This window comes from Panthera tigris, chromosome C1, assembly GCF_018350195.1.
Source record: "Panthera tigris isolate Pti1 chromosome C1, P.tigris_Pti1_mat1.1, whole genome shotgun sequence".
NCBI classification, from domain to species: Eukaryota; Metazoa; Chordata; class Mammalia; order Carnivora; family Felidae; genus Panthera; species Panthera tigris.
This window is the reverse complement of record NC_056667.1, coordinates 163,745,583-163,763,038: the sequence shown is the minus strand read 5'-3', so window position 1 is coordinate 163,763,038 and position 17,456 is coordinate 163,745,583. Positions and strand designations below refer to the sequence as shown.

Sequence of the window (17,456 nt, the reverse complement as noted above, 5' to 3'; positions counted from 1 at the left end):
AACATTTGTTAGAAAAACAATTTATAGCTAACTTGGAATAAATATCATTATGCAAATTCCTTTTTAAAAAATATCTGATAAGTAGCAAGAAGATAATTAATACAAACTTGCATGGTTGTATCTAGAAAATATCTGGAAATTTAGCAAACTTGGTCCTGGGATTTGTGTGGCCCTAAGTAAATATTTTAGCCTTTACCTCAGATTTTCCACTTATAATGCAGGGTGTCATTTTTTAGAATCACAAATGTAAGATAATGAGAAATTAGGTGAATTTATCTGACAATAAGCTTTTATTTTTATTTTGTGTTATTTTTACTAATAATGTTCCTGAAACTCAGATGAAATGATTTGTTTATGGTCTCATAGCTCACCGGAGCTTTAGGGGTGCTGGGGGTGCTTTTCTATGCCAGTGTGGCCTGACTTTGACAAGAATGGGGATTTCTTGGTGAAAGCAGGTGGTCCAGGCTGGGATGGTGAGATCATTTACTCAATAGTCTCATCCGGCTTCCCTCTGGCTCCACCATCCCTACAGTTCTCCCTGAATTCAGTCTTCTCTGGCAGAGCTAGAGAGACAGCGGGGAGGTTCTGTCAGCTGTTCATGTGAGGCTGGTGCCTTGGAGTCCATCTCAGAGAAACAGAAGCCGTTTCTGGCTTCTGTTCTGTAAAACAAGATGACGGTAAATAGGATGTTCTGGGAAACTGACGGTTCTGTTTCTTCCTTGTGTCTGGCACTGTGCTACTGCTCTCGGTTCTCACCAATTACGCATGCCCTGCACATTTTTTTTAAAGGCTTAGACAAGAGCACAGCGACGTATGTTGTTCTCTAAGATAATGCACTTTCTTGGAGTAAAATCACCAGATTTTGGGTGAAGAGACCCGGTCCCAATTGTGGTTCTTCTACCCCAGATCTTCTATTATTTGCAGCCTTGGGCTTATGGCCTGGCCTCTGAGCCTCGCCTGTAAGGAGGGGATACCGCTATCTACCTTAAGGTATAGTGGTAACGAGAAAGAGAAATCCCAGCTCCACCATTTCTTAGTGGCAAGTGATGGAGGGAAAGTTACTCAACCTCTCAGTGCCTTGGTTTTCTCATCTATAAAATGAGGATAATTACATAATATCTACCTCATAGGGTTGTTGTGAAGATTGAGTCACTACATGTGAAACACTTAGAGCAATGCCTAGCACATAGCAAGCATCAATATATGTTAGCTATTCCAATTACAGTTATAATATAAAACTGCTTTGAATAAAAGAACTAAATTAACGTAAATAATTATTTATTAGTGCCCAAATAAGAGTTGGCTTTAAATGCATTTCTCAGAGTGTGGGAATCCATCGATTCTTGGTAGAAAGGACTTGTTCCAAATATTACATTCTCTCCATTTTCCTTTTTGCTTCTTTTTATTGTGGCTGATTTTTCTTCTCCTTATCTTCAATTTCTCTTCCATACTCTGGGAAATGAAAAGTGATCTTGAAGGGAGAAGATGAAATTCTTTCTACTCCTCAGAAAAAAGAGGCTATAAAACTGCAATATAATAATGCTAACAATAAAAATAATATGTAGTCAAATCTGCAAGCAGCAAAAACAAACTCAGCTCGGCTTTGTTCTTTGGTGTGGCTGATGAAAGCCTGCAAGTTTGTTCAGTGAGTTGTAGGAGGCAGAGCACAATTCAGGTTGTAAGGCATCCCTGCAGTCCAGTAAAATTGTTGAGACTGGGTGGGGGAGGGCTTTATCAAATGTTTCTCTCCCATGTATTTGTAAGTTTGAAATGACACAGGCTTATTAGGTAAATAGATTAAAAATGTGTTCCACTGTGAATGATCTATTGTCTGGGACAAATATTCTGCACATAGACTATTAGGATACTAATCTGAAGAGTGGGTGTTGTAAAGACGGACAATGGTAAGGATGTGGGTTATGTGTTATTGAGGCGACTGGGTGGTGACTAGGAGGCATTTGAGTAGATTTCCTTTAAGTTCCTCATGTGCTTCTGTCTGATTTACACAGCTGGCTCCTTGGCGGGGGACTCTGCAGGACACTGCTAGCTATCTATAAATAACGAATGGTTCTACAGAGAGAAGAGGACTCTGAGACCACCAGATAGTGGTTGATATCCACTGCCGCCTCTACCCCAATCTGTCTATTTCTGTCTCATCTATTTCTGTCTATCCATTATCTATCTATCTATCTATCTATCTATCCAACCATCAATCATCTGTTATCTGTCTATCCATATATATCAATCATCTATTATCTATCACATTTATCTACCCATCTATTAACTATTTATGCATCCATCCATCATATGAATTATGTATGTATGTATGCATGTATGTATGTATGTATCTATCTGTCTATCTCTCTCTCTCTCTCTCTCTCTCTCTCTATTACCCTCCCATTCATCTTTCCATCTATGATCTCAGATTAAATTGAATTCAAAGACACTGTTGCAGCGCACCTGGGTGGCTCAGTCATTAAGCATCTGACTTCGGCTCAGGTCATGACCTCACAGTTCATGAGTTCGAGTCCCACATTGGGTGACCTGGAGCCTCGCTTCAGGTGGGCATGAGCCCCGCTTCAGGTAAGCATGAACCCCACATCAGATAAAACATGAACCCTGTTTCGAGTGAGCCCCACTTCTCTCTCTTTCTGCTCCTTGCATACTGGTGCCCTTTCTCTCTCTCAAAAAACAGGACAAAACAAAACAAAAAACCAAGACACTGTTGCAGGAATTGTCAAGAATCCACATTATGAGGGGATACTAAGTGTCTTTTTTTTTTAATATGCAATTTATTGTCAAATTGGTTTCCATACAACACCCAGTGCTCATCCCAAAAGGTGCCCTCCTCAATACCCATCACCCACCCTCCTCTCCCTCCCACCCCCCATCAACTCTCAGTTTGTTCTCAGTTTTTAAGAGTCTCTTATGCTTTGGCTCTCTCCCTCTCTAACTTCCTTTTTTTTTTTTTTCTTCCCCTGCCCCATGGACTTCTGTTAAATTTCTCAGGATACTAAGTGTCTTAATCCACATTAAGGACAAACTGTGAAATGGGTTTAGACAGTCTCAGTGGACTGGAATATCAATAGTTTAGTGGAGAAATCCCTCATCTGCAAATTGAGAAAGTCCTCATTAAAGCTATGTGACTTAGCTGATAAGAACAATTTCAGAAATTATACTGAGTTTGAGCAATAGTATACATATTTAAATTCCCCCAAGAATGTGTATATGCAGAGAAGAGCAACAATGGCCTATTGTACCCATAATCTGTGCATTAAGGAGCCCCTCAGTGCACGTTTACACAGCAGACCATGGCCTGACTTCAGTGGCAATGAGCTGTGGACTGAACACTCATTGAGGGCTCCCAGGCACTTTCCCTTGCTTGGTAGTAATAGTGCCAGTGGAACCGTTACATGTACTTAGGATCCTAGTGTAACAAGCAGGATGAAATGAATGCATTTCTGCCTTTACTGCTACAAAGTTGTTATTTTTTCCTTTAAAGGCTCATTTCTATTGGCATTAACTAAACACAAGAATTCCCAGAAATCTAACTTGAAAATGAGAGTTGAAATCTATGTGAACAGTGTTATTCAGAATTGAGTCATGTTATAATATACTATATATCATGTATTGTCAAATATTGCTTTGGTCTGCAGACATAATTAATATAATCCAGCCATTAATAGTATGATATATGATCCAGGGACCTTAAATATAACAAAATGCAACTAATATTTATCTCTAATGTGCTATAATCTTTATTCACATCACAAAGCATTAACAAAGGGTATATTCTTTAATGCTACACTCCCAAGGGTTTATTTGGACTTTTTTTCTGGTTTAATTAGCTTATTCATTTTAATTAGAGTACAGTGCAACATTTACATGGTGTTTAATCTGAAAGCTAATCCTGTTTTCTTAAAAGATTAAGTACAGTAATAAATATAAAATAATGGTGGCTGTATCTCATAGGACTGGTACTTTGGCTACATGAACATCTTCTACTGGAAATTGAAGAAACATAGATTTTCTCTAGTATTCTTTCGTTAAGACATAAATGCCACAAGAATGGTTTTCGAACTAATTAAGAGCTTCCACAAAAGCCAGATTCCTACCCTGCCCCCTGACTCATGGATGGTCATACTTTTTGGATTTGAGGAGGAACTCCCATCTTACAGCCTGTATTCGTGTGTTTAAGCTTTTCTTTCATGCCCCCGCTGAAATTCTCCCCTCTCATGCCCAGTGCATCAGTGCATCCTGATGAGGGAGTCAGACCTTTTTATAGAGACAAGCATGTTTGGCACTGGCATTCTTCCCCAGCCCAGCTCCTGCCTTTGCCTTTGGCAAATTCGTCACCCATGTGCGCAACCTGTATAGTGAGCACCCTGTCCCTCAGTTCCTTGACCTCCACATCGATAATGACTTTCTCTTCCACTCGGAAGTCACTCATTTCCATGGTCACACTCTAGACTCGCCATGGCCATAGACTGCACTGCTTTGAAGTCCCTTACTCAAACGTGCTACTCTTCAACCCCTACTTCTTCTCCTTCCTGCTTCTGCTACAGCAGTACGTGGCTAAGACTTCTAGTCCATCAACTTCTCCACTTCCTCCTATCTTTAGTTTCTTCCCAATCTGCTTAAATTTCATGGTCATTTCAACCTCTTTCTTGCAAAGGCCGTTGGTCCCCTTGCCTGACTCATTCCGTAATAAAACTATATTGGATGACCCCAGTCATTCACTCACCTTCCCGGTGTCCATTCCCAAACAAAATCTTTCCCATCACTGTTCAAATGTGCGTTTGTATCCCCTGCTTAAAAGAGCTCTCCCTTAGCTTCACCTTCTCATCAATGGCCTCTTTCATAGTGAAGAGTCCGAGAAGACTTGTACATACATAATTATTTCACTTCCTCACTTCTTATCTGCTCTCTGTCCAGTTCCAATTTGGTTTCACCCTCACCTCCCCACCAAAATTCATCTTACTAAGGTTGTCAATCACTTTCATGTTATCAAATTTAATTGACACTTTTTAGTCCGCAGACCATCCTACCTCACAGCAGCATTTGTCAGAACTGTCAATTACTGCCATTTTGAAACACTTTTTCTCTTGGCTTCAGCAACACATTTAACTTCTACTCCCTCCTTTCTTTCCAACTCTATTTTGGGAGCTTCTCCTCTTCTTCTCTCTGAACTCTATGTAGAATATCTCAGAAATTGGTCCCGGGCTCTCTTTTTTTCTCAGATTCTTGAGAAATTTCATTCAAAAGATCCTAAAGATCAAAAGACCCATCTATTTGGAAAACACAAGTCCACAGAAAGACTTGTACATAAATGTTTGTAGCAGCTTCGTTCACAGTAGCCCCAAACTGGAAACAACCCCAAAGTCCATCAATGGGTAAATGGATAAACAAATGTGTTATTTATATAATGGAATACTACTCAGCAACAAAAAAGAATGAAAAACTGCCACACACACCATGGATGAGTCTCAAATGCATTATGCTAAGTAAAAGAAGGCTGAATAAAGAGTATATACTAGATGATTCCATTTATTTAAAATTTTAGAGAATGCAAGCTGATCTGTAGTGACAGAAAGCCAATCAGCATTGCTTGAGGCTGTGGGCAGAGGGAGGGATGGACTGCAAAAGAGCATAGGGAAACCTTTTGGGGTGATGGAAATGTTTTGTATCTTTATTGTGCAGTGGTTTCATAGAGGTATACAGTAGTCAAAACTCAGGAAATTGAGCACATTAAATAGGTGCAATTTGTTATAAGTTATACCTCAATAAGGTTGACTAAAATCTATCTGCTGACAAGGCTTGCATTTCTGTCTATAAACACAGATCTCTCTTATGAGCTTCAGACTGTGGATCCAAGTATTCATGTGATATCATAATTTTTATATTTCATAGGCATTTCAGACTCAAGTATAAACCTGAACCCCCAGGGTGCCTGGGTAGCTCAGTCAGTTAAGCGTTCAACTCATGATTTCAGCTCAGGTCATGATCTCACAGTTCACGAAATTGAGCCCTGTGTCATACTATCAGTGTGGAACCTGCTTGGGATTCTCTCTCTTTCCCTCACTCTCTGCCCTTCCCCTGCTCATGTGCTCTCTCTTTCTCTCTCCCAAAATTAATAAATGAACTTGGAAAAAAAGTAAAATAAAACTGAACTCTGGATTTATTCTCCCACAGGCTTCCCCACCAACACCTAGATAAATTGCTATCTTAAGGAGACCTCAAAATACAGTGGCTTAAATTAAATAGGATTTTATTTCTGTCTCCTAGGACAATCTAGAGATAGGGGAACCATTGCCTGTAGTGTGACTCTGCCTTCCTAATCCCAAGACTCCATTTCCGGTTCTAAGCGTGCTCCAGTTCTCTTCCTGTCCCAGCCAGCAAGGGCAGGGAAAGGGTCAAAGAAACACTTGCACGTTTCTTTTTCAGAGGCATAACTTAGAAGTGTCAAATGGCCATACTTCACAACAAAGGAGGTTGGGAAACATTATCTTTATGAGATTATATATATGTTCAGCTAAAATTTTATTTCTGTGGTAGAGGGCAGAACTAATGTCAAGAAACAGCTTCTGGCTTCCTTGAGGGCATGTGGAGACCTGGGCAAATATGTTTTTGTGGGACTCCATCTATTTATGCAATTTGATTAAAAATGTGTTGCAAAATCCACGGCCTATGTGAAGTTAAGTGATTTGTTCATGGATATTTAGATATACAATGGGTATAGTATAGAAGAGATACTTACATATTTGTGTATTGTCTAATCAGTGTACATGTCTAAGCATCTCTTTATGTTCTTTATTGTTAATTGCGTTATTCCTGGATGGTTTCATATTTCCCATGAAATAAAAAAGTAGAAATACTGTTATTACAATGACATGGCTTTCCATAACTTTTTGCATTGAAATAGTATACATCTTATTGTTGTGGCAGTAACTAATACCATTTATTTTAATGCTGGTTATATCGCTACTCATGATATGACATCATCTACCTTGCCACCCTTGAATACTGCCTTCCAATGATCTCAGATTGTCCTGTGCTTCCTTGATGACTACAAATGTAAGTCTTACCCAGAGTATGTGGGAAAAGGCAGTTATTTTCTTGTAGTTTAAAATTTGTCATTCTTAAATTTATGGCATAAATGTGGAACAACACATCTTCCAACCATGCCTTTTCTTGAACTCTTCAGGTTGGAATCACTGCATTCATAGAATGTGATCTCTTACAGTGTTGACTGCATGTCTGTAGGGCACAGGGATGAAGGATCCATGGGCAGAGAGGAGCAGTCTATTTGCAAAAGGAATGTCCGTTCTTCATCCAGCACAGTTTAAGATTGACCTGAGACAGTATGGTATCACCACATCCATTGAGGGCAAGAGAAGGCATTGCCTGGAAGGGTGTATTGACATTGGGGAGCAATGGTCTTGAAAGCCCTCAGAGGGGATACACACTCCTCTGGCCTTGAGATGTCTTTTTTTCCCGCCCTCCTTGGTGCAGGCCCTGGGATGCAGGCTGCTTTCCTCTGCAAAAGCAACCAGCAGCCACATTTCACCCTGCTGTTCTTTTCTCCAGAAGATAGCTATAGAGTGAGATATGGTGTTCTTAACCTACTGACTCCCAGCTGACTTTGAGTTTAAGCATCCAGTACCCTTAATGAGAAAGGTATGGGATAACAAGAGGAAGGTGTAAGCTTTCAGAAAAAAGTTGCTGAGTTCTCATGGTCATGGTTCCTAGGATAGATACTGTTCCTTTAGAGTACTGTAACTGGAAGGACTTTTGGACTATTACTCTCAGTTTTAATTTCTTTTTTTTTTTTAATTAATTTATTTTGAGAGAGACAGAGACAGTGCGAGTGGGGGAGGGGCAGAGAGAGAGGAGACAGAGAATCCCAAGCAGGCTTCGTGCTGCCAGTACAGAGCCCAAAGCAGGGCTTGAACCCACGAAACTGTGAGATCATGACCTGAGATGAAACTAAGAGTCAGACTCAACAGACTGAAACACCCAGGCCCCCGTTAGTTTTAATTTCTAAAATTACTTACTCTTAATTTAATTTCTTTTTTTTTAAATATATGTTTATTTATTTTTTGAGAGAGAGAGACAGAACATGACAGGGGAGGGGCAGAGAGAGATGGAGACACAGAATCTGAAGGAGGCTCCAGGCTCTGAGGTGTCAGCACAGAGCCTGATGCAGGGCTCAAACTCATGAACTGTGAGATCATGGCTTGAGCTGAAGCCAGATGCTTAACTGACTGAGCCACTCAGATGCCCCTCTTAATTTAATTTCTAAAGGTGAAGTTTCTCAAATCACTCTAAATGCAGAAGGCTTCTTAGCTTCTTAGGAAGTACTGTCCAGACCTGGCCAACCAGTCTAGGCAGAATCAAAGTTGTCGTTTTATCTCTAGTGAACAGAGGCCCATAACACCACCTGTCCCTATTTTCCATTGGTGGGTGGCCTTATACAGTTTTTTTTTTTAACTTTTAATTTTTTAATTAAAAAAATTGTAATTCCAGTACAGTTAACATACAGTGTTATGTTAGTTTCCGGTGTACAATATAGTGATTCAACAATTCCATACATCACCCAGTGCCCATCACAACAAGTGTACTCCTTAATCTCCGTCACCTATTTCATCCATTCCCCCCCCCCCCCCACCTCCCCTCTGGTAGCTGTCACTGCAATAAGACTGATGAAATCTATTATCTGTTACATTTTATAATCATCATGGGAGAGTGATGATTTACTCCAATTTTAAAGATGAGCAAAACGATATGCAGAAAGATTAAATAATTTTCCAAAGTGTTTCTACCTCTAAAGAACTCAGTGTTTGTATCTCAGTTGTTTTCTGAAAGGGAATAAAACACAGTGTATGCATCTGACTCTGATGTCACCTGAGAAACTGGTTTGGAGAAATTTTGATGAGCCAGTGCCAGATTGCTGTCTCATAGGGTACTTGTTCTTGGAGGTTGTAAGCTGCAAGAGGAAATATACCTCCTTAGGAGATTAAGCTGGACACAGCCTGGCCATCTGCTCTCTTGGCAGGGGCTGACATAGACTGCCTTTATGAATAAGGGAGATGGAGCAGGGCATGTCACCGGCCAACAGTGCTGCTGGCACTGAGGCATGGAGGCAGACAAACTCCTAGTCTGGTTGACTGCTGTCAACATCTTAGAGTCCATGGAGTTGACCTACTGAAAATTGTAGGTCTGGAAGGAAAGGGATGAAGGGGAGTCTTGATAGCAGTACAGCTCCAATGGTGGAAGGAGACCCTATTTTGGCCAAACGCCTCTGCTGGGTATCATGCTGGGTGCTGCGGTTAGAGCAATAAACAAGAGAGTATAGTGGGATAGCAAGACATTAAGTATACACTGACGCACATAATTATTTGATTACAATTGTGATAAACTCTATGATAAAAAGTAGAGTGTTCTTTGATAGCATATAGTGGGGAGGTCTGAGTCTGGGTGTGGGGTGGGTTTCAGGGAAGTCTTTCCTTGAGAAAGTGACATCTGTAACAAACCCAATGGGTTGTTTGTAGCGCACCTTATAGATTGTTTACCAAATATCCAATTTCTGTTTCCTCTTCTTTCCTTAAAGGACTACCATCCTCCATTTTAATTTTTATGTATCCAACTTCCTCTATCCAGCCATGTTCTTCAGGGAAGATGGCCCCAGAATATAGGTCTTGATTGATCTGAGTTAATAATGATTGTTTTGCCATTGATTAGTTTAGGTATGTGTTAAGTTAGGTATATGTTAAGTTTAGGTATGTGTTAAGTTAGAGCCTAGAGGCAACCCTTTCTTCCTCTGAATGTTGTCATGTCTGGTGACCTTGAGTGAAGCTTACTTGAGGACAAATCCCACTCACCAAAGGCAGAGCAAGAAGTTGGAAAGAATCTTGGTTCTTAGCTTTCTGAGCTCAATAAATCAACTGTGGAGCACCCCTAGCTTTAGATTTTTTGAAGTGTTTCTCAGTATGTGAACCAGCTGAGTTCGAGTTTCTGTTATTTACACCTCAAAAGATAACAAGAATTATCTAGGTGATGAGTGTGAGTGGGAAGACCACTCCAGACAGAAAAACAAAGCCCTGAAGTATGCCCTGAAGTAAAAATGGAAAGTAGTTCCATGTGGCTGAAGAGCAGTGAGCGAGGAGGAGTGGAATAAGATGAAGCTGGAGAGTTGGCAGAGGTCAGATCATGCCACTGTCCTTCTTGGACATTACCTAATAATTTATATTTGAGCTCCTTACAGGCATATCCAGGTTTATAATTCTTTTTTTTAATGACTCCAACAGAATGCTGAATGAATCTTACTTTTACTTCTGTATAGTGGAGAGTGGGAATACTTATATACCTTGATGGTTTACAATATGAATGAAATTCACGTGTAATTGCTCAGTTCTCTAAATTACTTGGCTTATGTAACTATAAGCTTGAAGTGGTTTCTATATTGTAGCTCCTGACCTGTTGTTTGGTGGGACTGCCTGAAGGTTACCCAGTCTCAGTGGCCTTGAATTGGATCTTCAACATATAAGCATTTGGGGCAATACTTCAGAGAGTAGTTACTCTGGTTGTGTTTGTTATTATGAAGCTGGAGATATTCAAATTCTTTGGTCTAGGGATCTGAGGGAGAATCTGGGAATTCTATCAAGTAATGATGAATAAGTCCATTGGCTCTTGCAGAAGAGTTCCCTTGTGATCTCAGCAGGTGGGAGAGGCTCAGAGGAGTAGTAGGTCCAAATATATATCTACTGAGGGTACAGGCTCTAAGAAGCTAAATTATTAGACAAGAAACCTGCCTGCTCAGCTCAAGCTTGCCCATCGTCTTTGACTTTTCTGCACTTGTGGGGTGTTTGCTTATTTCTTACCAGGCTCCTCTGGCTATCTGCTGGCAGGGGAGCCTTCTCTGGATGTTAGCCTATAAGATTTGGGCCCTGGATTCCAAAAGCTCGGGCTTTGGAAGCAGATGCCACCTAACAGCTGTGTGAACTTGAGCACATTATATTTACTCATCTATAAGATGGTAATGATGATAGAACTTAGCTCCTAGAAATGTTGTGAAAATCAAAGCAAGTAATCTATGATGAGGGCTTAGCACAGTGCAGATATTCAGTCTATGATATTAATTACTAAACTCACGATTGCTAGTCATTTCTACCATCAGTATTTGTGGGTTGGGTCCTGATCCTCCAATGAACACAGTATGGAGGACCTTATCACCTCTGCCATTGTCTCGGTTAATACAGTGCCACAATACAACGGTTTACTGAGCTATGTCTTAGGCCCTGTGAAGCAACAACAACAACAACAACAACAAATTCTACAGCTTTCAGTGTTCACAAGCCAGAAGGAATACTTTGGCTTCACCATTTATTTCTCACAGTAAGATCTAATCCAAGAATATGATTGTTATTGTGAGTCTGAATTTTAAAAACTAGGGCTGTAAAAATCTTTTAAAAAGTTTCCTGGTAAAAACAGTATTTTGATTTGCGCTCTTTGATAGATATGTTGAACCACCTAAATCTACAGATTCATTACAAGTGCCACTTCATATTCAGAGAGAGTGATTTTTTTTCTCCCTTTATGTGGACCCCTCTGGGATGTCTCCAGTGTAAGTACCGCTCTGAGCAAACCATGCTTTGCAAAGTCAGTTATTTCTTTTACTTCTGCCAGAATATTGAAAGTTTGCCTGGCGAACATTCCCTGAAATCAAAATGACTTATTATCAGGCTTCCTTTGCTTTTGATCCTGCTGCAGGATGGTGTGTTTTCCTAATGATGCAGAATCTCTCGTTAAGTTCAGGAAACAGGATATAAGGATAAGTCAATTGACTCAATTTATGGACATAATAAAACGGTCCCTATTACCTTCAGCAGTCAAGGCAAGACAAGGTGAAACACAGTGTTGTAAAGTTATTATGACAAAATAGTTTAGTATTTACCTGACCAAATAAAGTGAAAATACTGCATTTATTTTTGAAGCGGCATTTCAGACATTATGACCGAAAATTAATAGTGGTAGACGATCATTTATCCTGTCGCACTGGGATATTGCAGAGTTCACTCAAAGCCAGGAATATCTGCTATTAAATCATGGCAAACTAAAAAAAAATTTTTTTGAAGTATTTCCTTGTGTCTGCTCTATGTCTACTGTTGGCCCCACTGAGCCAGTGTTAACAGCTAAGGCATTTCTTTTTCCATCTTGTAATATAATTAAAAACAAATTTAGAAGCAGAATAGATGTTTTGTATGTTAGAGCCCTGTTAGTTTTGGGGAAGGCATTGGCAATGCACACAGCTGTTCCTGACAATTATAAACTCAGAAAAGAAAAAAAGAGAGGACAGAAACCAAATTGACCAAATATGGTTGCTTTTATCTTCCAGTGGGAAGCAAGTCTTTGGGGTGGCCACAGGAAGAATAGATGTATATCAAGTATTTTTAATCTGCTTTACGTTAAAAAACGATGGACATAAGGCTTAAGGGGTATAGAAAGTTTTAAGTAAAGATACCCAAGGGGTACGCAGGATATTAGTAGCTTATGAAAATACTTGAGGTTTGGACTAAATTTCAGTTTACTTCTGGTTTTTAGTTAATTTCTAGACTCTGGAGTCTAAGGTAATTTTATGTTTCTAAATTAAAATGGGACTGTGACTCTAAGTTGGGTAAGCAAGACTGTTGACATCGAGCAAACATGAAAAACTCCTAAGTTTTATTTTGAATTAGTAATAATCTGTTTGCATGGGTCTATTGTGAGTTGCAGAGTGACCAGCAATAAGATGCTTCAAGTCTTTGCTAGCTATCACTGGTATTAGGCCTATCCTTGACTATGAAATTGCATCTGGCCATGCTCTCTTCCTTCTCCCCCACTCTCAATCCATCTTAGCCTGCATGGCTTCGTTTTTAAATTTTTAATTGTTCTATTTGTTCTATCTCCTTCTAACATTCTGAATAATTTATTTTTTATGTTTAGTATTAATTGTTTGCCTTTCCCCCCCCCTCCACTCTGCCATGTAAAGCCTGGGTCTTTTGTTTTGTTTTGTTTTTCAGTAGGCCGCACGCCCAACGTGAGGTTTGAACTCATGACCCTAAGATCAACAGTCACACCCTACTGACTTAGCCAGCCCTGTACTCCCAAGCCTAGATCTTTGATTTATTCACCAATTTATTTTGAGCATCCAGAGCAATGCCTGGAACATAGTAGGTGCTCAATAAATATTTTTGAGTGACTGAATCATATCCTTCTTTTGCCTAAAACATGATAATCATTTTCATTGGCTTTGTGATAAAGTGTAGCTTCTTTATGTGGCATGTACAATCGAGATCCAGTTTAAATGTCCAAATATATTTCTTTTCACTTTTCTCCTGAATGGTTCCAGCTGTACCAAACTATGGCCTACCTTGCTTGTGGGCTTTTGCACATGCTGATTCTTTTGCTTGGATTTCTCTTTGTCCTCTTCCTGAATAACTGATCAGGTTTTGGGGACTCAGTTTAGATTTTTTTTTTTCCCTAAGAAGCCTTGCCAGGCCTTCCAAGTCTGGGGTAGGAGCCCCTCCTATATATTCTGCCCTTATCATAGCAGGTTTATATGATATTGATTGCCATGGACTAACCATCTTTCTTTTTTCTTCTTTAACTTGTCAACTCTAGGGAGCAAGAGCCAGACCTACCTTGTTCATAGTTTTCTTCATATGAAATGCATTGCTTAGCACCTTGTAGGAGCTTCATTGTATATATGTGGAATCAATGAATCAACATAAAAGGAAGGGTATGTAACTCAGACATCAGCTCTGACCATCCTACTCAGAAAGATCTGTGGAAGACTGGCTCAATGCCCTTGTCTCAGGCATTTTGACTGTTTCTCAGGGCTTATCACCTCCAGCCCCAATTTCCTTTTTGTCCCTTAATTTACGATGGTGCAGTGGTTAAGCATGTGGTCCTGCAGCTCCATCATCTAAGCTAAAATCCTACCCTTGCCATGCTGTGCTGATGATGAGATCAGAGGAATGCAAGAAGAAACTCATCCTCCCTGATCTTCCTTGGGTTGATCATCCTTTCAAGGATAGAATAAAGATTAGCTCTAGAAATGTATCACATTCAGCAGTTGACACCAGATTAAAAAAAAAAAAAAGTGTATCAAAAGGTTTCCCTTCGTTTGAGGAATTCAAGGCATTCTTGTGTTATGTGGGAGGAAATCATGCTTGATCCAATTTCCTGAATGTATTTGTGTGTGGCTCTAGTCTATCCCAAACGGAATATTGTTGACAGTAGAGAGGTATGGAAAGGGGTTCCTGTTATCAGTCAAATGAAGGTATTAAACACAGAAAAAAAAGTCCTCCGTGTTATAGTTGAACCCTGTGTATCTTTTTAAAAAATGAACATTTCTGCATTTGTTTATTTATTTGAGAGTGAGAGATAGGGAGAGTGCATGAGCAAGGAAGAGGGGCAAAGGGAGAGAGAGAGAGAGGCTCTTAAGCAGGTTCCACATTCAGCGCGGAGCCCAATGTGGGGCTTGATCCCACGACCCTGGGATCATGACCTGAGACAAAGTCAAGAGTTGGACTCTCAACCGACTGAGCCACCCAGGTGCCCCAACATCTGCATTTAAATTATATTGTGTTTCTTTGTACTGTTAACAATTCATCAGAACTGGATTTTTTTCCTCATCTGAACATAAAATAAAAATTTAAAGAGTATTGGGATGCAAGCTTACATGCACGAACATACAGACATAGGCATACACAAAATTAAAATTGTGTTTGAGGGTATTAGAGTCATGTGCATTCCTGGTTAGACAGTTCCAATTCAGCTGGAGAAAAAAGAAAAGGTTTTGGTCTGTGATGGTTTTACTTTGCAAATTCAGAATGCTAAACGATATCAACACAAAAAGTCTTCTTTGAGCTCTTCTTTTTGTTATGTGAGAACAAATACATATTTTATGAAAAAATAAAAAATAATAAAAAGTATTGTGATGTCAAGCACTTTAACATACATAGCAGAGAAACCGATGTGGGTGTTTTGGGTTTCAGAGGACATTTAAATATGACTTTTCATACTTTGTTCTTTACAGATAAAACTTTGGCATTGATAAAATAAGAGCAACAGCAAATCCCACCCCCGCCATTTACTGGCCTGTTAACTTCTCTCTGCCTGAATTTCCTCAACTGCTAAGTGGGAAGGATCGTGATAATCACAGCATGTACCTCGAGATACCTTGGTAAGGATTCAATTCATTTGTACTTGGGAAGTACAGAGAGTCTAAGACATAGTAGGTCTCAGTAAGTCTTAGCCCTCCTGATCAACTACATAAACAAGGCTGTTGCATTTAGCAGAGTCTGCAGTGAAGTTTGACAGGTCCCATGGTTACCTCACAGCAGAGAAATGAGGCATCCCTTTTGGGAAAAGTCCTCTCCTCCCTCCCGCCATCAGGATCTCTCCCCAGTGCACTCTCCAGCAGAGAGCTCTGGCCTTTGGCTCTCTTGCCAGCCCTTCCCTTCCTCCCCTGTGCCTTTGCTTTTCCACGGTCCACACCTCTGCATTTCTCTGTGCCATGGCGGCTGGAAATGCCCCCTTCTTCCCTCTGTCTCTTGCAGCAAACGTAAGCTCTCCTCTGCCTCAGGCGGACTTCCAGACTGGATCGACACCCTCTATGTGCTCATTCCAATGACTGGGCCGTCTCCAGCGTTAGCAGATGCTCATTCTTCCTTGAACACGGCCATTTTCCTTCAGAGGCAGCTGTGGTTTTAAATGGCAGATTGCTTTTCTTCATTACAAGTAGAAGGAAAAAATAACGATAAATACCTTAATGGGTGTGTGTGTGTGTGTGTGTGTGTGTGTGTGTGTGTGTGACAAGTAATCACATTGTTTGTGAAGCAGAAAACACTAACCAGTCCCAAGCTTTTGCTTTTAAGTCAATGCAGTACCCTTTTGTGTGAACAGGCCTGGTGGAGGCCTTTTACTCTAGAGAAGCATCCTTTTGCTTTCCTCTCAGAAGTCCTGCCTAAGTGCTGTGTTGGAAGCAGCCACATTAGCAGCGTTGAGCTGCTGCAACATTGTAAATGCCAGCAAATAAAAGTGTCAGCAGCCTGGCTGTGGGAGGCTGGCAGGGCCCGGAGTTTAGTGCTGTTCTGTCCAGATCGGCCTTTCAAAGGGGGCTGGTTCATATCCAGCCCACACGAGTAGTGATTCAAAGTTATTTCCTACTGATGGCTCTTCCTGACCCCAGGAAAAGGTGTTTGGAGTTCTCCAGCCGCAGCCCACCAGGCAGGAGGAGAGCCTAGTCAGCTTGAACCGCCCTCTCTCTGCAAGAGACGGCTCCATTCTAGTTAATTGGTGGCATTTCGAGTGGTTGGTGGAAGCTTCCCTACCCCCGCCTATACTGATAACAGAATTTTTGTATCACTTCTGATGGGACCCATAATCACAGGAAAAATATAAGCAGACTTGTTTTCTTTTCACCACTGGATGTATTTATTTACAAAGAGGGACTTTAAACCACCAGAGACACATATCACTTATGGGTAGTAAAACTCTTCCCCGTGATTCACAGATTTCTCGGGCTGTGCTTCCTGCAACATGGAGGGTCTGTAACAGCACAGTGCTCATAAGGGAACTTCAGCCATGTCTGTCTTGGGCCATCGCACAGATGATTCCTGCATTTGGTGAGTTGGCAAAAGCAAATAGTGTTTTAGGCCTACGGGTACATTTTACATTTGCATTTGAGAGGAAAATGCAGCCTTGGGCCTTGGAATTGACTGTGTAAAAGAAAATGCTTGTTGTGTGTAGTGAATATTCAGTGGCCTGGCTTTCAAAGCTCGTCTGTCCACCGACAGCAGGATCCTGGCTGTCTAGCCAGGAAGGTTTCTCCAAGGTGAGGTCTTAGGACAGGAGGAAAACAGAGCCCCCTGTTGCCTAACACTCTTTGTAATGGGCATGTTAAAGTCTTGGGAAACCACAGCCAGCCATTTCAAACATGTTTTGAAGGCATGGGAAAATGCCACAGATCATTAATAAATGAAGGAAACAAGCATGATGTCAAATATACAAGTATGATCTTAAACCCTGTGAAACAATGGGTGTTAGACGTACACCAAAATGCCCATGGTTGGTGGCAAGCTTGGGCATCTATTTCAGTCTTGTGTCTATTAATAATATCCAGTGATTTCCAGGCTTTCCATAGTGAGCATATATCACTTTTTAAATCTGCATAAAATAAGTGTTTATTTAAAAAATAAAGTGTAACACCCTACTCCCATCAGTGATGGTTTTAAAGGTTTTAATTTTACAATGAGGCAAAATCTGTTATTACTCTCTTTTATTATTCTCTGTTGGAAGGTAAAATGGCCCCAGCCTACTTTATCCATCTCTTGTGATTACTGTGTCTATGTTCACCTCGAAAATAATGACGTTTTACCTATGCCCTGGGTTAGTGTATTTGTGATAGATGC

General features: G+C 40.5%; 1 long non-coding RNA gene across 7 annotated transcripts in view; it reads left to right on the top strand.

Moving 5' to 3' along the window:
* Positions 1–17,456, top strand: part of LOC107180494 — a 67,122-nt gene that overhangs the window by 17,807 nt on the left and 31,859 nt on the right. For 5 of the 7 annotated variants that reach the window (XR_006220804.1, XR_006220806.1, XR_006220803.1 and 2 more), the window contains 3 exons: positions 13,660–13,777; positions 15,080–15,226; positions 16,559–16,670. This is a non-coding gene — a long non-coding RNA (uncharacterized LOC107180494). Of the gene's footprint in view, positions 1–11,515; positions 11,624–13,659; positions 13,778–15,079; positions 15,227–16,558; positions 16,671–17,456 lie in introns of all 7 variants that reach the window. The other 2 variants (XR_006220802.1, XR_006220807.1) reach the window with 2 other exon arrangements.